The sequence below is a fragment of the Odocoileus virginianus genome, chromosome 20 (assembly GCF_023699985.2).
Source record: "Odocoileus virginianus isolate 20LAN1187 ecotype Illinois chromosome 20, Ovbor_1.2, whole genome shotgun sequence".
NCBI lineage: Eukaryota > Metazoa > Chordata > Mammalia > Artiodactyla > Cervidae > Odocoileus > Odocoileus virginianus.
Genome location: NC_069693.1, coordinates 52,293,041 through 52,317,929, shown reverse-complemented (window position 1 = coordinate 52,317,929; position 24,889 = coordinate 52,293,041). Strand labels below are relative to the sequence as shown.

Below are 24,889 nucleotides of genomic sequence, written 5' to 3'. Positions count from 1 at the left end.
AAGCATCAAAATAATCAAGTCTTAGCTAAGGAAGGTAATCCAAACAAACCATGGGCTACAAATAATGGTAACAGCTCCAATACATATCAAAATTTGTAAAACTGAGTCAAAGCTGGGCTCGGGTGGGGAAAATTATCCTTACATGTAAACTCTGAGGGCGTCCCTGGTGGCTCAGTGGTAAAGAACCCACCTGCCAGTGCAGAAGACACAGGTTCAATCCCGGGGTTAGGAAGATCCCCTGGAGAAGGGAATGGCTACCCACTCCAGTATTCTTGCCTGGAGAATCCCATGGACTAGCCTGGCAGTCCATGGAGTCACAAATAGCTGGACACGACTGAGTGAATAACACTTTCACTTTCACTTAATAAGCAAAAGAGAACCACACATATATATGGTTGATCAATACATTTGAAAGGGAACACAGACGTAGAGGGAAAAATGGTCCTTTCAAGAAACAGAAGATTCCCAACTTTAAAAATAAAAAGAATCTAAAAAAGAACATATATATAACCAAATCACATTTTCTATTATAGGATATTACAAGATATTGAATATAGTTCCTTGTGCTACACAATAGGTTGATATTATCCTATATATTATATACATATAGTGCTAGCTATTAACCCCAAATTCCTAACTTAAATTAGAAATTTTTTAAAGCATTTTTGTATTAATGTCAAAATATTAACTTAAACACTACATGTGGTACTGTGCTGTGCTTACCACCCCATGGACTGCAGTCTGCCAGACTCCTCTGTCCATGGGACTCTCCAGGCAAGAATACTGGAGTGGGTTGCCAGGCCCTCCTCCAGGGGATTTTCCCCAACCCAGGGATCGAACCCAGGTCTCCCGCATTGCAGGCAGATGCCTTACCATCTGAGGCACCAGGGAAGCCCAAGAATACTGGAGTGGGTAGCCTATCCCTTCCCCAGTGGATCTCCAACCCAGGAATTGAACCAGGGTCTCCTGCATTGCAAGTGGATTTTTTTTACCAGCTGAGCTACCAGGGAAGCCCCACTACATGTCGTATGATATGCCTATTAGAATGTCCTCTATAGTAACATTAAAAACTGTCATCTATTCCCAAAAAGCATTTGCATGCTTTATTTTTATTCCATAAGCCTCTTGCCACTATTTATCTATTTATTTTGGGGATACTAACTGTTTAGTTACTATTAGAACAAAACACTGTTCTTCCATCACTCATGTCTTCACGTATTTCCCTACTAGTAGAATATTTGAAGTAAAGCCTCCAACACTTAAGAAAATAAATTAAATTAAATTAAAAATAAAAACAATCTTGACACCCTACCCTGAACCTCACACCATGTATAACAAAATCAACTCCAAAAGACCACCCATCTAAATGCAACAGGTCAAACAATGAATATCTATAAATAACAAAGGAGAACATCTTCATGACCTTCAGGCAGAAAGTTTCTTGAAGAAAAGAAAGTGAAGTCGCTTAGTCGTGTCCAACTCTTTGTGACCCCATGGACTGTAGCCCACTAGGCTCCTCCATCCATGGAATTTCCCAGGCAAGAATACTGGAGTGGGTTGCCATTCCCTTCTCCAGGGGATCTTCCCGACCCAGGGATCAAACCAGGGTCTCCCGCATTGCAGGCAGATGCTTTACCGTCTGAGCCACCAGGAAAACCCCAAGTTTCTTAAACAGGACTTCCTTAAAATTATAGAACTTGTGCTTATCAAAAGACACAATTAAGACAATAAAAAGATAAGCCATAGAAGACATGAAGCATACATACATATTTCTGACAAAGAGTTTATTTCTAAAATACTCTGCTTTGTCAACACCCAAGGTATGTAATCAGGTTTCTGGGAAGAAAAGATGCAGGAAACACAGGGAGTTGAATTATAACTGGACACTGATGAGGGAAGCATGCCTTATGCCACATCTTATTTGATCTTCACAGTAATCCTCTGAGGCAGGTGCAGTTTTTAATCCCTATCTGACAGGCTCAGCACAACCTTAGACTCCAACATGCTCCCAAGAGCCACCCCCAAGCATGGCCAAGGGGACGGAGATGCTTGGTTAGACACAAACTGTAATCAACCTCTGCCGATCTGGGAAGCACCAGCAGGAGGTGGATGTATACGAAGTCCCTAGTAGGAGGGGCTGCAACCAATACATGGGCAGATCCACCGTGAAACAGACGATATCGCTTTCTTAACAAGCATCCCCATTCGAGAAAAAATGGAGATTAAGTCGGGAGCAAAGGCCACCCCAATATCAGAAGTTAGGAGATGCTGCCATTGGAGAATTTTTTTGCAGAGAACTTTATGCAGTTTGGAAAATACACCAGAGTCTGAGAGCCATCACATCCATCATGATCCACAAAGTGTGGTCTCACGTGGCCAGGAAGAATACTGTAGAGAAGGGCAGTCCAGCGTCAGGCCACATGGCTCCTGGACAAGTCACTGAGCCTTTCTACTGAGACGCACTTCCCTTACCGCACACCGGAGAGGGCAAGAGCCCTCCAGCAAGGAGACGGAGCATGATAAATTACACTGAGATTGTAAAGTTCATTTGGGAGTGTGACGGGGTTTGGCCCTCTTTCTCCCAAATGCTAATCAACTGGGGAATCAACAGGCCCCCAGAAGACCCTCCTGCAGCAGGGCAGAACAGGGTGTCAGATGAGAAGGTGGACACTTCTGGGTAGGTGAGAAGCCCATGTGACTTCCCAAGAGAAGAATCCTCAGAACTTGACTCCTGAACCTGGGCAGTGGCCCAGCAACACAACATGCACGTCTGGTGAGTGGAGGGGTTGGTAAGGGGCTCAAGCTTCTGCCCTCACTTCTCAGAGTCTTGGTTCCCTCACCTGTACTCTAGTTAATGCACAGAGGTATTTTAAGATGGCAAAATATGTAAAAGGCCTGACATTTCCTGGTTGCTCAGAGAGCATCAATACTTCTGTGTGTTAGCTGGGATGCGTGGAGATGCCTTGCATTGACAGAACTGTGAATTCTCACCCCTTAATCTACCAAGGAGTCTGGGCATCTCTGATCTGTGTGAGGATGGACAGGAAGGGCTTCCTGACTCCCTCAACCTAGAGCCGCCACATAGGAAGAGAAGATATCACTGGGGGCGCAGAGTCCACATGCAACACTCCACTGTCTACAGAGAGCTGGCATCTGTGGAGGATGACTTTTGACACCTACAACCCAGAAAAGGCAGAGCTGCCCTCAGTGGACAAAAGGGCCAGAAAAGAACCTGGCCATATCTATCAAAAGCCTAGAAAATAAGTTTACTTTTGACCTGATAATCCTGCTTCTGTAAACCTATCCTATAATTTGAGATACAGAGAAATACAAAATATTCATCACAGAGTTATAAAGAAATTACAAACATATAAGCAAAAACCTCAGTCATTTGGAAAAAAAAAACTTTTAAATAATTACTGGGTAAGGAAATAAAATTACAAATTAGTTAAAATAGCAACAATAATAATACTACATAGACTACTCTAGAAGAGATAAGGCCAAAACTATAATCATAAGCAAATTATTACAATTTTTATTATTAAATAAGAAAGTATAAAGTTTAACACACCAACAATCCAAGAAGTTGGGGAAAAAACAACAAAATAAAACCAAAGAAAAATAGAATCAAGGCATTAACATGAAAAGCATAAATAAATTCATTAAAAACTAAATGGCAGTAGAATTCAAGAGCTAGTTCTCTAAAAATCACGACTGTAAACAAAAACTGCTATACAGTCTAATTAAAGAAAATAATGAGAAAACAAAAATAGACACAATATAGAATGAAAAAGGATAAAAACATGGCAGCATTTCAAAAATGACAAGAAATTATTTGACTTAATAAATTTGAAAATTCTCAAGGAAATAGAAGGTTGTCTGGAAAAAATTAAAATGAACACAATTGACTTAATAAGAATTAAGAACATCAAATTAAGCAAAAGCTATAGATGATTTTGAAAATGTTACTAAAGAATACTCTCTGAAGCTTTATAAAATGCTCCAGATGCAATAGAAAAGGAACATTTCCTCACTCATTTTATGACATTTCATGACCTTGACAGAAAAATCTAACACACACACACACTAAAACTACAGCCAGTATTACTTCAGAATATACATTAAAAAATTCTAAATAAAATATTTTTGAACTTCACAAATATAATAAAATAAAATATACCTCTACCAGCAAGAACCTGTCCCCCCCAAAATATAAATGCACTAATATAATCATATCAATTAGTGGGAAAAAATCACATGATCTCAATAATTTTTAATATTTGTCTAATACATCATTTCCTGTTTCTAAAATACAGCAAAAATAGAACATTCCTAGTCTTAAACAACCAGCCAACATCAAACACAAAGTGAAGTAATACAAGCATTCCCATTAAAATCATGGATCAGGCTCCTATCACAACTAGTATTTAACATTGGTGAACAAAGCAAGTAAAAGAAATAAGAGCTTCTATTATCAGGAAGGAGAGAAATTGACCATTACTTGCTTAAGATAAAACTGAACTCAAAAAACCTAAGAGAATTAAGCAGGAGACCATAATAACTAATAGAGAGTCAAAAACATGAGCAGGTTATAATATAAGTATTCAATAACCAATCATTTTACTCTATAAAATTAACAACAAAAAGTATATTAGAGGATGATGTACTCGCAATAATAACAAAAACAAAACTGAACAGAACATAGCTAAGAGAAAAATGTACCAAGAAATATGTAAAATTCACATGAAGAAAAAAAGTTACTACAAGATACAAATTAGACCTACACCAGTTAGAAAGATAAGCCAATTGGCCTGTAAATAAGAAAGTCCTCCCAAGCTCAGTAATGAATTAAATACCATTCCACTCCAAACTACTAAGATTTTATTTGACTTGCAAATTGATTCTGTAAATTCATATGTAAAATAACTGGGCTAGTATAGTCAATAAAATTTTGAAATGCAAGAATAAAAGCATGATATAATTAAGTATAAATAAATAATGTTTATATATTTGATCACATATAATTAAATAACATAATATATAATATATAATTGAATATCATATTATATAATTAAATAGTACAATGAATATTAAAAATCACTAAGGAAGCAAAGCAAGTTTAGTCCTAAATAATGTGATTTTCTGTGATTTTTCAAGCCCTTCAATATGAACTGGCCTCAAATGTGTACTCACAGATTAACTGAATGTCTTTAATTGTTTAGAGTTATGATCCATATACAAATTGAGTACAACCTCATTTTAAAATAACATGCTAAAAGGATGGCCAGGAATAAAATAATAAATCATTAATCACTGCAAATAGTGGCATACTTCTGTGATGATAGTTATGAGCACAGCAATAAAATTACTCTGGTTTTTGGACAGTGTTTGCTGCTTGTGGGGACAGGAAGAGAGAGCTACAACCTGCCCTCCTCTTGAAGGTGGCAAAACAGGCCACACACCTGAGTGTGAGATGGTTCTCAGAAGCAAATGATAGCCAGAAAGATGCAGTCACACCAGAGTAATTGCACTGAGGAAGAAAATAAACACATTTAAAATGACAACAAACTACCCAGGAACTACCCAAAGCACTTCAAGTCTAACCACACTTGCAGAAGTTTCCCTAAGACCAGGAAACTATCAGGGGAATTCTAAGATTCCCTGCAACATGTGGAAAAATCTTGTACTCTTTTTTTCCTTTGAAGTCCTGTCATAAATTCTACGAGAAATGACTCAGATGATTTGGAAATTACTAGAGTTACTAGAATTACTAGAAATTACTGTCTTCGGGTAAGTTGACCGTAGCGGCACAAAGACTGTTTAGAGATTTAGTGGTCCACCGTGAAGGCATATTTCATGTTAAAGAAAAGGTGAAATTCCGGAATTGTAAATTGGGTGTCACTGTTCACTTTAGAAGGACTGCGAGCTACAGGGCTCCTTTAAAAATAGCAGGCTGCCCTTGCGCAATTACGTTATTATCCAACCCGGGAATGCGTTCATCTATTGTACAGGCAAGGCACACACCTCAGCGAGGCAAGAACTTAATAGCATTTGCCCCTAAGAAAGCAGCCTGCTTTCTTAGAGGAAATGCATTACCTCTAGTATGTTTAAAAAAAAAAAAAGTGTTAAAATAGTTGTATTCCTTGCAAGCATCTTCTCACCTAGGCTCTATTATCGGCAGAAGGATAAAAATCTTACAAGCTGCATAGATCACAAACCACAACCCTGGGTACATCGTCTATTAACAGATGCAGGAAGAATGACAGATGAGCAAGAAGACTCAGGGCGGACCAGTTATCTAAAGCCAGATTCTCAAAATCATAGAAACAAAGGGCTGGACTCAATCCGATGACAAGTTCTCTCTCAAAGGGTTAAAAGACTCATTGAGAACAAGTGCTTCTGTGGACTCAATGCACAGTGTGACAGAGCAAATTAACTTGGCAGGTGAAAGTCAAGGGACCAAACAGACCACGCCATGTGGATTTGTTTCTCTTGTATTAAAGGTTATACTCCGTTTATAGTTATTGTAAAATATTGGCTATATTCCCCAGTATTGTGCAAAATATCAATGTAGCTTGCTTCACACCTGAGAGATTTTAAAATTGAGACAGAAAATCAGTCATGTCTGACTCTTGGCAACCCCATGGACTGCAGCACAACAGGCTTCCCTGTCCTTCACCATCTCCCAAGGTTTGTTCCAACTCATGTAAAATTGAGGTGGCTCAGTCTAAAAAAAAGAGAACTCCCAGATGTTCAAGCTGGATTTAGAAAAGGAAGAGGAAACAGAGATCAAATTGTCAACATTCGTTGGATCATCAAAAAAGCAAGGGAATTCCAGAAAAACATCTACTTCTGCTTTATTGACTACGCTAAATCCTTTGTGTGGATCAAAACAAACTGGAAAATTCTTTAAAAGATGGGAATACCAGACCACCTTCCCTGCCTCCTGAGAAACCTGTATGCAGGTCAAGAAGCAACAGTTAGAACCGGACATGGAACAACGGACTGGTTCAAAATTGGGAAAGGAGTATGTCAAAGCTGTATATTGTCACCCTGCTTATTTAACTTATATGCAGAGTACATCATGTGAAATGCTGGGCTGGAAGAAGCACAAGCTGGAATCAAGATTGCCGGGAGAAATATCAATAACCTCAGATGTGCAGATGACACCACCCTTATGGCAGAAAGTGAAGAGGAACTAAAGAGCCTCTTGACAAAGGTGAAAGAGGAGAGTGAAAAGCTGGCTTAAAGCTCAACATTCAGAAAACAAAGATCGTGGCATCTGGTCCCATCACTCCATGGCAAATAGATGGGGAAAAAATGGAAACAGTGACAGACTTTATTTTCTTGGGCTCCAAAATCACTGCAGATAGTGACTGCAGTCATGAAACTAAAAGGTGCTTGCTCCTTGCAAGAAAAGCTATGACAAACCTAGACAGCATATTAAAAAGCAGAGACATTACTTTGCCAACAAAGGTCCATCTAGTCAAAGCTACGGTTTTTAAAGTAGTCATGTGTGGATGTGAGAGTTGGACCATAACTAAGGCTGAGTACCGAAGAACTGATGCTTTTGAATTGTGGTGTTGGAGAAGACTCTTGAGAGTCCCTTGGGTTGCAAGGAGATCCAACCAGTCTATCCTAAAGGAAATCAGTCCTGAATATTCACTGGAAGGACTGATGCTGAAGCTAAAGCTCCAATACTTTGGCCACCTGATGCGAGGAGCCAACTCATTAGAAAAGACCCTGGTGCTGGGAAAGATTGAAGGCAGAGGATGAGATGGTTGGACAGCATCACTGACTCAATGGAGATGAGTCTGAGCAAGCTCCGGGTGATGGTGGTGTCCCTGATAGCTCAGTTGGTAAAGAATCTGCCTGCAATGCAGGAGATCTTGGTTCTATTCCTGGGTTGGGAAGATCCCCTGGGAAAGGGAAAGGCTACCCACTCCAGTATTCTGGCCTGGAGAATTCCATGGACTCTGTAGTCCATGGGGTCACTGGGAAGTGGTAAAGGACAGGGAAGCCTGGCAAGCTGCAGTCCATGGGGGGCGTGGTGGGGGGCAAAGAGTGGGACACAACTGAGCAGCTGAACAACAACAACAAAAGGAAAAAAAAGGAAGGAAGGATATCATTGATATCAGTATCACAATGGAACTTGTTAGAAATGCAGACCCTCCAGGCCCCACTCCAAATCTACAGAATCAGAAATTCAGAGGGTGGGGCTGGTAATCTGCCTTAACAAGCCCCTCCAGGCAATTCCTGCACAAAATCCAGGTTGAACCACTCCTGATTAAGTAGCCGTAGAGTTCCAATTCTTTGCCTAGGAGCTAAGACTTTGGAGAAGTCACCTGACCACTGTGAACGTCTGTCTTCTCATTCATATTGGGGTTTATCACAGTATGTTTTGGGCTTCCCTGGTAGCTCAGCTGGTAAAGAATCTACTCAAAAAGCAGGAAACCTGGATTCAATCCCTGGGTTGGCAAGGTCCCCTGGAGGAGGGCATGGCAACCCACTCCAGTATCCTTGCCTGGAGAATCCCCATGGACAGAGGAGCCTGGTGGGCTACAGTCCATGGGGTCACAGAGAGTCGGACAAGGCTGAGCTAAGCACAGCACAGAATATGTTCTGGAGAAGGGGGTGACAGACGATAAGATGGTTGGATGGCATCACCAACTCAACTGACAGGACTTTGAGCAAACTCCGGGAGATGGTGAAGGACAGTGTGGCCTGGTGTGCTGCAGTCCATGGAGTTCCCAGCAGTCAGACATGACTCAGTGACTCAGCAACAACACAGTACGTTGTTGTTATTTAGTCACTGAGTCATGTCTGACTTTTTTGACCCCGTGGGCCATAGCCCATCAAGCTCTTCTGTCTGTGGAATTTCTCAGTTAAGAATACTGGAGTGGGCTGCTGAATGTTTTGTGACAGCTTGGATGGGAGGGGAGAATAGATACATGTATGTATAGCTGAGTCCCTTCGCCATTCACCTGAAAATATCACAACATTGTTTGTTAACTGGCTATACCCCAGTACAAAATTAAAAGCAAAAAAAAAAAAAAGAGAGAGAGAGAAAGAATATTGAGTGGCTTGTCCTTTCTTTCGCCAGGGGATCTTCCTGATCCAGGGATTGAACCTGCGACCCCTGCCTTGGCCGGCGGATTCTTTACCACTGGGCCACCAGGGAAGTCCTCATCATAGTATACATCTATGTCAAAGAGATGTAAGATTAAAACACAAGAGTTTAATAAGGAGCCTAATGCTTATGGTTATGGTTTTGATGGTTATCATTTCTAGTCGTTATCCTCACCAGAGCTCCCTCACCTACACAAATCTGACTCACCTCCGGGACTTCTACCCTTTGCCACTGCTGACTCACAGGGCAAGGCCGGGGGGACCTGAGTTTATAGCACAGCCCCCCCCCACCCCCGCCCCAGGTCATGTAGGCGTCTGCCTCCATTTCAGAACTTCAGGAAAGTAGATTTAAAACATTTTGAGTTTCAAAGGCTACATCTGTGGCCCAGGGATGCTAAGAAGGGCCGCTCAAATAAACTTCAAGGGTCCCCAGAGTGAAATTATGAGTATGTAGGGGCAGAGGATCCCAGGAAAGAGAAAGAATTTAGTACCTAAGGAACAGTGTGACCTCAGGGAGAGCCTGAACATCACAGGGACCTGAAGCGAAGGCAGAAGAAGCAGAAGGTGACTATGGTCCAAAATGCTGGGTGATGCTAAGACCCAGAGCACACGACTGCAGAGCTGCTGGCCACGGTCACATCATTCAGACCAAAATCTGACTCAGGAGGGACGTTCCACCATTTAGAAAAGATGTTACAGCCATACCACATGAAACTACGCTGGGTCCTCATTGTTCACTGATCCCATATTTGTGAATTCTGTTCACTAAAATTTATTTCCAACCCCCCAAATCAGTACTCAGGAGACTTTGTGGCCATTCAAGAACATGCACAGAGCAGGGTCAATTGAGTCATCTGACTAGCATGACCCCAGCTGAGACTGAACAAGAGGACACTCTCCTTTTCTGTTTCATCTCTCATGGTGCAAACAAGTGTGTCTTTCAAGGTCTATTTGGTGCCACACTTTTGCATTTTTGTGCTTTCCGTTGGTGATTTTGCTGTTTAAAATAGCCCCAAGCTTAGTGCTGGAAGGCTGCCTAGCGGCCCTACGCTGAGAAGGTTGTACTGGGCCTCGTGCAGAAAATATGTATGTTACATGAGCTTCCTTCCGGCGTGAGTTTATAGTGCTGCTAGCTGTGCAATTCAACATTACTGCATCAATAATATGTATTAAATAAGGTGCCTTTGAACAGAAGAACACATAAAACGAGGTTATGTACTGATCAGTCGACAAAAATGTGACAAGAGCTTCACAAGCTAAACCCTACATTTCCCCTAGGGTAATGGTTCAGTACAGACCTCCCCTGATAACCTGGGTTGCAGGGCGGAGTCGGTTCCATGACCCCTGAGGATAACAAAATCTGTTGGTGCTCAAGTGTCCCTTATATAAGACGGCAGAGTATCTGCGTGTAACCTGGGCACATCCTCCTGAATACCTGGTCATCACTGTCAGTCAGTCAATTCGGCCGCTCAGTCGTGTCCGACCCTTTGCAACCCCATGAACTGCAGCATGCCAGGCCTCCCTGTCCATCACCAACTCCCGGAGTTTACTCAAACTCATGTCCATCGAGTCGGTGATGCCATCCAGCCATCTCATCCTCTGTCGTCCCCTTCTCCTCCTGCCCCCAATCCCTCCCAGCATCAGGGTCTTTTCCAATGAGTCAACTCCTCGAATGAGGTGGCCAAAGTACTGGAGTTTCAGTTTCAGCATCAGTCCTTCCAATGAACACCCAGGACTGATCTCCTTTAGGATGGACTGGTTGGATCTCCTTGCAGTCCAAGGGACTCTCAAAAGTCTTCTCCAACACCACAGTTCAAAAGCATCTCTAGGTTACTTCCAAAACCTAATACACGGTAAGTGCAATGCAAAGAGTTGTAAATATGATGTAAACTCTATGTGAATAGTTGCTGGTACCTGGCAAACTCAAGTTTTGCTTTCTGTAACTTGCTGGAATTTCCCCCACCCATCCCAATATTTTCCATCCACAGTCGGAATCTGTGGATGCAGAACCCACAGATATGGAGGGCCCAAGGGTACTGGCAAATCCTGTGTTCACAAGGACTTTAGAAAGAACATAACTCGTGACTAACAACTGTGACAAATCATGAGAATCAACTGGAGCTATTCAGAAACTAATTGGTTTCCATCATCTCCAACAAAGAAAAGGTAAAAGAGAGAATGGAAGCCAAGACACCAAAAGTTTCACATCTCTGAACTCAAATTAGCTACAATCTGGAGTCCCAAAATAATGGAATTTCATTCATACAACAAATATTTGGGGACTCATATGCCCTTCCTACAGATACACTGGTAAAGATGAACAAAAATCCCTGTCCTCAGGGAGCTTACATCCTACAGGGAAATCATTAATAAGTTGTTTTTCTTTAAAGGAAATATATAGCATGCCAAAGAGTGTTAAGAACCAGGAGGAAAGACAAAATAGAGAAGGAGGTATAAAATACAAGGTGCTTTGAAAATGAAATAGGGTACCCCGGAAAAGTAGTGGGGAAATCAGAGATGTAAAACACAATGAGAGCTATAAATATTGAAAAGAACAGGAGAAAAAAAAATCTTTTTAAATATGGAATGATTTAAGATGCTTATAAGAAAAGAATCATGTGAAAGACAAGCATTTAATAAAGTGGCTAGGTATAAGATGAATAAATAAAAATCACTTTTCTATATTCCAGCAATAACTATTAACAGTATAAAATGTGATTTTAAACATTCTGTACATGGGGGCCTCAAAAGCTTTATAATACTTAAAAACGGCCTTAAGAAATACACATGACCTATATAAAGACAGGACTTACCAGGTGGCTCAGTGTTAAAGAACCTGCCTACCAATGCAGGGGACACAGGAGATGCGGGTTCGATCCCTGGGTGGAGAAGATCCCCTGAGAGGGAACCGGTAACTCGCTCCAGCATTCTTGCCTGGAGAATTTCATGGACAGAGGAGCCTGGTGGGCTGCAGTCCGTACAGTCGCATAGTTGGACACAACTGAGTGGACTGAGCACAAATGCGTGTATAAAGACAACTGCAAAGCTGTTCTGAGAGACTTAGAGAGATCTGGAACAATGGAGCTAAGAGCTTTATTCCAGAGAGGAAGACCAAAGAGATTCAAGTGCAAAAATCTCCCCAAATGAAATTTAAGACTGATACAATTCCAATCCCTATCCCAATGGGAGAAAAGGAAATAAAATCTTTTACTATGAGTAATTAAAACAGACCAGCATTGTCCATACTGAAATATTTATAATGAATAAAAGGTCATGTTACTGGAACAAGAAAAGACAGATCTATGGAAGAGAATATAGAGATTAAAAAATCTTGCCTGGAGAATCCCAGGGACGGGGGAGCCTGGTGGGCTGCCGTCTATGGGGTAGCACAGAGTCAGACACGACTGAAGTGACTTAGCAGCAGCAGCAGTATATACTTACGTACTATGGGGAGGTACCAGCAAAAATGGGCTTCTTTTAAGTAAAATTGGTTCAACTAAATATAACATTAGTTTCAGCTGTACAACATTATAATTCAGTATTTGAACACACTAAAAAGTGATCATCACATTAAGTCTAATTTTTAACCACCATCATACAACTGACCCCTTGTCCACCCTTCTCACCCACCAGCCCCCTTCCCCTCTGATATTTACCAATCTCTTCTCTGTTATATATGAGCTTGGTTTTTATTTTTTTATCTAATTCTTTAGATCTCACATATATGTAGAATCATATGGTATTTGTCTTTGTTCTCTGTCTGACTTATTTCAGTCAGCATAATACCCTCTAGATCCATCACATTGTTGCAAATGGCAGGATCTTACTCATTTTGAAGGCTGAATAATATTCCACTATACACACACACATATATATATATATCACATCCTCTTTATCCATTCATCCATCAATGGACATTCAGGTTGTTTCTATATCTTGGCTCCTGTAAATAATGATGCAATGATCATGAAGGTGCATGTGTCTGTCTGAATTAATGTTTTCATTTTCTTCCAATAAATATCCAGAAGCTGGACAGTTAGATCACATACTAGTTCTATTTTTAATTGTTTTGGAGAAACTTCATAATGCTTCCCATAGTAACTGCACTAATTTACATTCCCACCAACAGTGTATGAGATTTCTCTTTTCTCCACAACCTCTCCAACACTTGCTATTTCTTGTCTTTTTGATAATATGCATTCTGACAGGTGCGAGATGATACCTCGCTGTGGTTTTGATTTGCATTTCCCTGATATTTAGAGGTCCTGAGCACCTTTTTACATGCCTGTTGGCCATCAGTATATCTTCTTTGGGAAAATGTCTTTTCAGATCCCCTGTCCATTTTTCAATCAAATTGTGTTTTTTTGTTATTGAATTGTATGAGTTATTTTTATATTTTAGATATTAGCCCCCTATCAAAAATATGGGGCTTCCCTATGGCTCAGTGGTAAAGAATCCACTTGCAATGTAGAAGATGCAGGAGATGCAGGTTCGATCCCTGCGTCAGGAAGGTACCCTGGAGAAGAAAATGGCAACCCACTCCAGTATTCTTGCCTGGAGAATCCCACGGACAGCGGAGCCTGGGGGGCTACAGTCCAAAGGGTGGCAGAGTCAGACACGACTGAGCACACACATCAGATATATGATGTGCAAACATTTTTTCCCAATCATAGGTTGTTTTATTTTGTTGATGGTTTTTCATTCACTGTACAAAAGCTTTTTAGTTTGATATAGTACCTTGTGTTTAGTTTTGCTTTCTTTACCATTACCTTTGAAGTCAGATCCAAAAAAAAAGAAAAAACCAATGCCAAGAGCGATGTCGAGGAAGTTACACCTATGCTTTCATCTGGAAGTTTTATGGTTTCTGGTCTTACATTCAAGACTTTAATGTACTGACAGTTAACTCTTGTGTATGGGGTGATATGTGGTCCAGTTTCATTCTTTTGCATGTGGCACCATAAATGGGCTCTGATACGTACTGTAGGAGTCATCTCCATCAGTGGGGAAAGAAGTTTAATAAATAAATGGGGTTATATACCATGTTCATGGATTGGCAGAATCAATATTGTCAAAATGGCTATACTACCCAAAGCAATCTATAGATTCAATGGAATCCCTATCAAACTACCAATGGTATTTTTCACAGAACTAGAACAAATAATTTCACAATTTGTATGGAAATACAAAAAACCTCGAATAGCCAAAGTAACCTTGAGAAAGAAGAAGGGAACTGGAGGAATCAATCTGCCTGACTTCAGACTATACTACAAAGCCACAGTCATCAAGACAGTATGGTACTGGCACAAAGACAGAAATATAGATCAATGGAACAGAATAGAAAGCCCAGAGATAAATCCACGAACCTATGGTCACCTTATCTTCGACAAAGGAGGCAAGGATATACAATGGAAAAAAGACAACCTCTTTAACAAGTGGTGCTGGGAAAACTGGTCAACCACCTGTAAAAGAATGAAACTAGAACACTTTCTAACACCATACACAAAAATAAACTCAAAATGGATTAAAGATCTAAATGTAAGACCAGAAACTATAAAACTCCTAAAGGAGAACATAGGCAAAACACTCTCCGACATAAATCACAGCAGGATCCTCTATGACCCACATCCCAGAATTTTAGAAACAAAAGCAAAAATAAACAAATGGGACCTAATGAAACTTAAAAGCTTTTGCACAACAAAGGAAACTATAAGCAAGGAGAAAAGACAGCCCTCAGATTGGGAGAAAATAATAGCAAACGAAGCAACAGACAAAGGATTAATCTCAAAAATATACAAGCAACACCTCCAGCTCAACTCCAGAAAAATAACTGACCCACTCAAAAAATGGGCCAAAGAACTAAACAGACATTTCTCCAAGGAAGACATACAGATGGCTAACAAACACATGAAAAGATGCTCAACATCACTCATTATCAGAGAAATGCAAATCAAAACCACAATGAGGTACCATTACACACAAGTCAGGATGGCTGCTATCCAAAAGTCTACAAGCAATAAATGCTGGAGAGGGTGTGGAGAAAAGGGAACCCTCTTACACTGTTGGTGGGAATGCAAATTAGCACAGCCACTATGGAAAACAGTGTGGAGATTTCTTAAAAAGCTGGAAATAGAACTGCCATATGACCCAGCAATCCCACTTCTGGGCATACACACCGAGGAAACCAGATCTGAAAGAGACATGTGCACCCCAATGTTCATCGCAGCACTGTTTATAATAGCCAGGACATGGAAGCAACCTAGATGCCCATCAGCAGATGAATGGATGAGGAAGCTGTGGTACATATACACCATGGAATATTACTCAGCCATTAAAAAGAATTCATTTGAATCAGTTCTAATGAGATGGATGAAACTGGAGCCCATTATACAGAGCGAAGTAAGCCAGAAAGATAAAGACCATTACAGTATACTAACACATATATATGGAATTTAGAAAGATGGTAACGATAACCCTATATGCAAAACAGAAAAAGAGACTCAGATGTATAGAACAGACTTGTGGACTCTGGGAGAAGGCGAGGGTGGGATGTTTCAAGAGAACAGCATCAAAACATGTATATTATCTAGGGTGAAACAGATCACCAGCCCAGGTTGGGTGCATGAGACAAGTGCTCGGGCCTGGTGCACTGGGAAGACCCAGAGGGATCGGGTGGAGAGGGAGGTGGGAGGGGGGACCGGGATGGGGAATACATGTAAATCCATGGCTAATTCATTTCAATGTATGACAAAAACCACTGCAATGATATAAAGTAATTAGCCTCCAACTAATAAAAATAAATGGAAAAATAAATAAAACCAATTGGTTGAAAAAAAATAAAAAATAAAAAAAAATAAATGGGGTTATGTCAACTTGTTATAAACATGAAATAGGATGAATTTAGATCCTCATATAATGTGTCCAAATTAATTCCATGCTTATTATATGCCAATAAAAACTAAATCAATATTGCATAAATGATTTCTTATAATTCTCCTGGTTTTTATCTCACTGGAGGGGGTGGGCAAAAGGGTAGATTCAGTCTGGTAACAGAATTGAGCACAAACTACTGTTACTGTTCTTTCCTCTTAGAAATAGAAAAATGAAAATAAAAACAAAGCATGCTGTCTACCTTTATAATGTTTCCATTTAAATGTACAATGAAGCAGAGATAATTCTGTCATAGTCACAAGGACATTTTGACCCCCCGCCCAGAAACAAAATAAAGAAGTGGGATCAACATTCTATGCTGACTTCAATTCTCTAGACTCACTTTGGGAAGTGAGGCAATGAGAAGCCAGCCCTGGATTCAGATGGAAGACGGTGGGGTATATGCCAGATGCTTCTAAGTAGAAGGAACACATGGGGGTCAAGACAGTGAGGGTAGCGGAAGGTACTATCGAGAAAATGCATGCCCTGCCAGGAATGGGGCTGGTCTTAGCACCCACCTTGTTTGAGGGATACTCCGGGGACCAACTCTGACTGGGACAGAACACTGATGACTTCTCCCAACAAAACAAAACAAGCAAGTGCAAAGGAGATTCAGGGGCAAGACCCGTGTCCGGCCGCTTCCATCCTGAGGGAGTATATCTGGCCTGTCCTGAGCATTGGCAAGTGGGGTGTGGAATGGGCAGTGGGTACCACTTCTACATCCTTGGAGGAGGAAATGGCAACCTACTCCAGGAAAAGGAAAGAATGGTTTAAGAATAAAATAATTGCAGAAGTATTTTTTAAAGTGTTTCTGACCCAATCAAAAAATGGGGAAAAGAACTAAACAGAGATTTCTCCAAAGACGACATACAGATGGTTAACAAACACATGAAAAGATGCTCAACATCACTCATTATCAGAGAAACGCAAATCAAAACTACAATGGGGTACCACTTCACGCAGGTCAGAATGGCTGCTATCAAAAAATCTACAAACAATAAATGCCGGAGAGGGTATGGAAAAAAGGGAACCCTCTTACACTGTTGGTGGGAATGCAAATTAGTACAGCCACTATGGGCAACACTGTGGAGATTCCTTAAAAAACTGGAAATGGAACTGCCATATGACCCAGCAATCCCACTGCTGGGCATACACACTGAGGAAACCAGATCTGAAAGAGACACAGGCACCCCAATGTTCATCACAGCACTGTTTATAATAGCCAGGACATGGAAGCAACCTAGATGCCCATCAGCAGACGAATGGATGAGGAAGCTGTGGTACATATACACCATGGAATATTACTCAGCCATTAAAAAGAATTCATTTGAATCAGTTCTAATGAGAAGGATGAAACTGGAGCCTATTATACAGAGTGAAGTAAGTCAGAAAGAAAAACACCAATACAGTATATTAACGCATATAGATGGAATTTAGAAAGATGGTAACGATGACCCTGTATGTGAGACAACAAAGAGACCCAGATGTAAAGAACAGACTTTTGGACTGTGGGAGAAGGCGAGGGTGGGATGCTCTGAGAGAATAGCATTGAAACATGTATATTATCAAGTGTGAAACAGAACACCAGTCCAGGTTGGATGCATGAGACAAGTGCTCCGGGCCAGTGCACTGGGATGAGTCAAGGGATGGGATGGGAAGGGAGGTGGGAGGGGGTTCAGGATTGGGGGCACGTGTACACCCGTGGCTGATTTCTGTCGATATATGGCGAAAGCCCCTACAATATTGTAAAGTAATTAGCCTCCAATTAAAATAAATACATTTTTTAAAAAGAAAAAAAAGTGTTTCTGTACTGTTTATATAATAAAGTACCAGGGTTTATTTAAAAAAAAAAGGAAACTATCTAGCAAAACAAATGGAGTTAGTAATGGTTAGCAGAAAACAATAAGTGAAAACAATAAGTGAACTAGAAGTCTAGCTTAAAAGTTCTCTGAAAATTAGGAAGAACAAATGATGAGAAAAAGACAGAAATATTGAGTGTATACCCAAAAACATACAATATATTAACCAATGTAACATAAGGAAGAAACTAGTAACCAATAACATAACTTTGAAGGCCTCCACTATTGATCAAAAGATGTGGCACCAGCCTATATTAATGAAAACTGAACACTAGATATATATTTACTTCTGAAATGTATTCATTTAAAAGATAAAGAACAAATCTTATAAGAACCAGAAACAAAAGTTAGTAAGTTTTTAATCATCTTAGCATCAGACTTCTCCTCTGCACCATGATTTTCAAAAAAAAGTGCGCAATAAAATCTTCACAACCAGTCAAGCTATCTTTCATGCAGACAGAATTAAAAAAAAAACACATTTTCCATGTTCAGATATACAAGAGACCAGAAAGTGTACCACCCATACATATGTTCTTCCTGAGCAAAAACAAAAAGAAGTACACCACTGACCAAAAAGTGTATCAAAATGATAAATTTATAAATGAGGCAGATGTGCTATCAAATAATTCATGACAAAGTATAAAAGATAAAAGCAAAATGTAGATTTTATCTCTAATTTTTAACAATCAACTATATAAAAGCTATTAATCTTTCCTTAAATAGGACACAATATTTAAAAACCTACAAAAACAAATATAAATTCCTTAATTATTCCAACAAAAACTAGGGGAAAGCTTTACACACTAGACACCACTAAAAATTCTGTTTCCTTTTTGACAAAGAAAAAATAGAGGAACAAGAGAACTGAAAAGGTATTGACCAATTACCCAGACAAGAATTGGGGAGTAACGGAAAGTCAAGAAATAAATCTACCATAGGAGCCACGGGAGGATATTTCCTAACCCAGAAGAGTCAGTTGAGAGGATCACAAAGGTTGGACCTACTGGGAATTCATACTGGAACCCCGAGATTCTAATGAAAAAATTAAAATAATAGAACATAAAGGCTTCCCTGGTGGCTCAATGGTAAAGAATCCGCCTCCCAACGCAAGAGACATGAGTTTGATCCCCAGGTCAGAAAGATCCCCTGGAGAAGGAAACGACAACCTATTTCAGTATTCTTACCTGGAAAATTCCACAGACAGAGGAGCATCGGACACAACTTAGCAACTAAACAACAAACCAAATATAAAACCAGGAAACTTACACTACATTAGATGTCAAGGAAGACTTTTTATAGAAAGAAACACTGAAAAAAAAGAGTCAGAAAATGAATATGAATTAATAGCAGGACAGCATTCCAAGCAAAAAAACAGAAGAATATTTTGAATAGCTCATAAAATGAAATATGGTACAAAGTCAGTAGGAAGGCCAGAATGGACAAAGCACAAAAAAAATAAAGGTAAGAGTCAGTTGTTAGATAGGCAGGGGCCACAATAGGAAGAATAAGAGGCACAGCAGCTGGTTGAATTTATAGGAAAAATATATATTTATATTTATATCATCAGCAAGGACTTATTCCAAAATTTGGAGGGTTAACATTAAGAAATTTGTAAAGAAATTTATAAAACTGTATCAAGTGATCAAAAAAGAAAGATTTCAATAAAAAATACTTTAATAAATTAGAAAATTATAACATATCAAGGAGTCAGTTTTCTAAGTATAGTCCTTATCTGAATGAGCTACTTGAGGATATACTCCAGCATCACAGAACACAGTCCAAGAAAATTGTGGAATATATAAAAGTGCAACAAATTATGGCGTAAGTAAATTTACATTTAAATCTAAATAACTGCTGACAATTCATTACACTTTGGGAAAGAAATGTTAAAATTCAAGGCCTAACAAAGTAGGTTTAGTATAAATACAACCGTAACAAAAGTCTGTACATAAAATTTAAATAATTAAAAAACAGGAGAGGTGGCCAGGAGAGAGAAAATAAAGAGCAGCTAAGTTGTTTCCCATGTTCAAGAGAGAAGCTCTAACAATTGCTTAATTCGAGGCATTAGCAGAAAGAATAGTTTCAAATATTCTATTAAGAAGTTAAGGACAACCCATTACAAAAAAAAAAGAAGCATATATGTAACTTCCAGGGGGAAAAAAAAGTCACAAAATAAAATAATCAATCCCAAGAAAAGGAAAACAAGAACGCAGGATAAACGGGAGCAGATGAAGGAGATGGCCGCATGGCACCAAGGCGTGGTCCCAGGGGGCAGTCCTGGAGGGTGTGGCTTCGCCGGATCTGCGCTGGGAACTCCAGAGCACTGCGATGCTATGAGATGTCTATGACAGAGAACTGAAAACTTTCCAAGAATATGGAGATACAGGAGAAATCTGGTGTGGAGAGGTGAGCATGACTCAACTAATAAGGTGGATGCAGAAACACAAGATTCCACTGGATGCTTCAGTGCTTGATATTGGAGCTGGAAATGGTGTTTTCCTGGTTCAACTTGGCAAAATTTGGTTTCTCTGATATTATTGGAATTGATTACTCTCCTTATGCAGTACAGCTTTCTGCAAGTATTACAGAGAAAGAAGGTTTATCTAACATTAAGTTGAAGGGAGAATACTTCTTGAATCCTTCCATAAAGCTGTCTGGATTTTATATTTGTATTGATAAAGGAACTTCTGATGCCATAAGCTTTAATCCTGACAACGCAATTGAGAAGAGGAAGCAGTATGTGAAATCTCTCTCCAGGATGTTGAAAGTGAAAGGCTTTTTTCTAATAACCCTATGTGATTGGACCAAAGAAGAATGAATGAATTCAGTAAAGGATTTGAACTTTTCCAAGAGCTGCCAACACCCAAATTCAGCTCTGGAGGTGGATCTGGAGACAGTGTAGCAGCATTGGTTTTCCAAAATACATGAGACTTTTCACTGGACAGATTCAGTTAGTTTTTTTAAGAAGCTCTACATCAAAGTAAACCTGACACAGAAAACGCAAGTGCAAATAAACATTTAGCAAGTACACAAGATGCACATGTTGAGTAGATATAACAGGCTGGTAAAAACAGAAAAGAAAAGAAAATCACGAGCATGTAAGCAGTTGGGTTTTAGAGATCAATCAAGAATGATTTAAAATTTTCTTCTGTATTTGAGATGCAAACATTTTTCTTTCTGATTTAAAAAAAAATCCTGTAACTGTTGAACAGTTAAAACTTTAAAGCAGTAAATGAATTTACAGAAAGGATGTATTCTTCAGTTTTGTGCCTTGATAAAGGTGAATTGAATATAGCTATTTATGAAGATTTGACCAAGTTATTCCAGGGTCAGAATAATAAGCCAGAAGACTTTCTTAATGTTTGATTAGACTATCACAAAACACAGTAAGTATGAGGATTTGAAAGAGGATTTAAAAATAAATGATTTAATACCTGAGAAAATCCCCCAGCCCTTATGTATATAATTAAACAAAATCAGATAAATGTATCAGTTGATCAAAAGGAAGCATGATAAACAAAATATAACATGATTTCATAAATAATTTCAAATATACTAATATTCATAATAAATATTATCTGTACATACTGACATGGAAATCTATCCAATATATCTACAAGAAGACTCTGAGACTTCAAACTAGCTCTCACTTTATGAAAAAAACAGTAAGGATCTAAGGAATTTACTTGATATAATTAGTCAACTTTATTTAATAGGTATATATCCTAATTGTCAATATATATTTACTCATATAATATAGATACTACATTCTGTGTTCTCTAGAGATGATTCAGTCTTCAAATAATAAAATATTGATCACGCATTAAATCACAAAAAATTCAGTAACACTGCAAAAAAGAGCTAAATATACACTTTGATCTCTGGCCACAGTGCATAAAAACTTGAAGTTAGAAACAATTTTAAAAATAATAAAAATAATATTATCAGTTCTAATGAGATGGGGGAATCTGGAGCCCATTATACAGAGCGAAGTAAGCCAGAAAGATAAAGACCATTACAGTATACTAACACATATATATGGAATTTAGAAAGATGGTAACGATAACCCTATATGCAAAAAAAGAAAAAGAGACTCAGATGTATAGAACAGACTTGTGGACTCTATGGGAGATCCCGGGGGTGGGATGTTTCAAGAGAACAGCATCGAAACATGTATATCTAGGGTGAAACAGATCACCAGCCCAGGTTGGATGCATGAGACAAGTGCTCAGGCCTGGTGCACTGGGAGGACCCAGAGGGATGGGGTGGAGAGGGAGGTGGGAGGGGGGACCGGGATGGGGAATACATTTAAATCCATGGCTAATTCAATGTATGACAAAAACCACTGCAATGCTGTAAAGTAATTAGCCTCCAACTAATAAAAATAAATGGAAAAAAAAATAATAATAATATTAACTTAATTATTTTAAAATAAAATTTTTTATTTAAATTAGAAGGCTCCATAATAAAACTGTAGATAAACCATGCTCTGAAACAATAAGTTTTTTCCTCTTTATTTTCAAATATCAAATGTGAAATAAGTATTCAGCTCAAGTAACTGGAAAATTAAGAGTAAATTAAGCCTAAAGAGCTATAAATATTTTGGAAATAAATTGAGTAAATTGGTATGATCTAGTGAAGTTGAATATATGAGTATACAACAACACAGGAATTCCACATCTAAGTATTTAACGTGGATAGTCCTTGGCATGGATGTACCAGTAGATAGGCACAAAAATATTCATAGCTACACTGTTTGTAATAGCAAAGCATGAAAATAAAATAAACTGAAATAATTCCAAATGTCTACCCACAATAGAACAGATTAATAAATTCCATAATTAGCAAATCCTATTATTTGTAATCACATACTGTAATTTCAACATTTTGTATATTTATATATGTAAATACTATACTCTTACAAAGAAATAGTATACTCCAGTAAAAATAGTATATTCCAGTATACATTAACATGGATAAATCTCAAAAGCGTAATACTGAGCACAAGGCAAGATTGAAGAAGAATTCATACAATTCAATTCCATTTCTTTAAATTTCAAACCCAAGAAAAATCAAGCAACATGAACTTTAGGAACCCATAAGTGAAATTATACAGAAAGTGAAGGAAATGATTAACCAGAAATTCAGAACAGTAACCTCTTGGAAAGAGGGATGGCTAGGCTTAGACTGACACAGGTGCTCAGTTTAAATTATGTGGTGAGTGCACTTATTATTGTTACTATTAAATGTACATTTTTGCATTTCATATTTCATAATTTAAAGTTAAATAGTAAATAGATGAAGTAAAAAGTGCACCAATAAAGAAATGAATAATGATAAACCAGGAACTTATTAATACAGAGAAGAAAACAGTGAAATGGGAAAATAAAGCTAAGAACTGATTTTACGAAAAAAAAAACAATATAAGAGACAAACTGCTAGCAACCTGAAAAACAGGTAAAAGAGGGAAATCACAAAGCTACCAATTTACGGAAGACAAGAAGAGCATCATCAAATACAGAAAAGAGATATTTTGAAAATATAGAAGGAAACTATTTGTACGTCTTCAAATAAATTTTAAAACAGGCATAATAGGAATGTTGTTCTTACTACATATAAATTACAAATAATTACTTCAGAAGATAAAACATGAAAAAATCAACATTCGTTAGAAATGCTATCAAAAGTATCTCAAAAAATATTCTAGATGCAGAAAATATCACAACCAACTTCTTTCAAAAAACATTCAAGAGAAAGCTTAACTGACATGTTGCACAAACTTTTCCTAAAAACAGGGGGGAAAATAAAAGGTTAATCGATTACTTTCATGAAATCAACACTATTCTGACATTAAAATTTTTACTAAATTAGTACAGAAGAAAACTGAAGACCAACAATATTTATGAATATCAATACAAAAATTCTAAACACACAGAGCAGCTGGCTGAACCTAGTAGAATATTAAAATAAAAATTCATCATTACCAAGTGTGCTTATTTCACAATATAATTTAGTCTTAAGAAATCAGTTACTAAATTATGCCCAAGTTTATAATAAGGAGAAAGATTATATGATCATCTCAGGAACTCTCAAAGAAGTACCTAATAAAATACAACAGCATTCCTTATTAAAAACAAAAAGGAAAACTACAGATACAGGAACTATAATTAACAGGGAAAATCATCTACCTTTTACCAATAGCCCTGCCTTAATTAATGATGAAATCAGAAGTAAGACATGACAAGACATGACTCCTGGCTGTCTTGCTATCAGTGAGTGCTTTCTGAAAATCGTGGCAAATAAAATAAGAGTAGAAAAATATATGTGTATAACTAAGAGAAAGGACAGGCAAGATAATACAATTTGAGGATGATGTGACCACCTAAAATTCCAGAAAGAACTGAGCGAAATATATTTGATAAGAATTCAGAAGGTGAAGCATTAAAAACAAATATCAAAAATTATTCTTCTAACATATAAACAGTAATAAATTATAAATAAAACCCTATTTACAAAAGAAACAAAAATTTAAACTGCCCAGTAACAAACTCAGAATCTGTATCAGGAAAGCTAGGTAACTTTACTAACACACATGAAAGGAAGTTTTAATAAATGTAGAGAAACATGTTCTTGAATGAGAAGACTCAAAATCACAAAGATGCCAATTTTCCACAAAGTGATTTGTAAAAAGTGCAATTAAAAGAAGAATCTCATATGGATTTTATTTTGGAACTTCATCAATAGAAATAATCAAAAACATTTTGAGGAAAGAATTAGGAAGGTAAACTCAAGTTATCAAACAATAATATGTTTTCTAAAAGTACAATAACTAATGATAAATTATGGACACTCTTGAGAGTCCCTTGGACTGCAAGGAGATCCAACCAGTCCATCTTAAAGGAGATCAGTCCTGAATATTGATTGGAAGGACTGATGCTGAACCTGAAACTCCAATACTTTGGCCACCTGATGTG

At 38.3% G+C, this 24,889-nt stretch overlaps 1 protein-coding gene and 1 pseudogene across 1 annotated transcript in view; one reads left to right on the top strand and one right to left on the bottom strand.

The window, feature by feature from the left end:
- Positions 1-24,889, bottom strand: part of CDYL2 (chromodomain Y like 2) — a 161,031-nt gene that overhangs the window by 111,272 nt on the left and 24,870 nt on the right. The gene's annotated exons all lie outside the window — the stretch shown is intronic.
- Positions 20,153-20,843, top strand: LOC110143921 (EEF1A lysine methyltransferase 2-like; annotated as a pseudogene).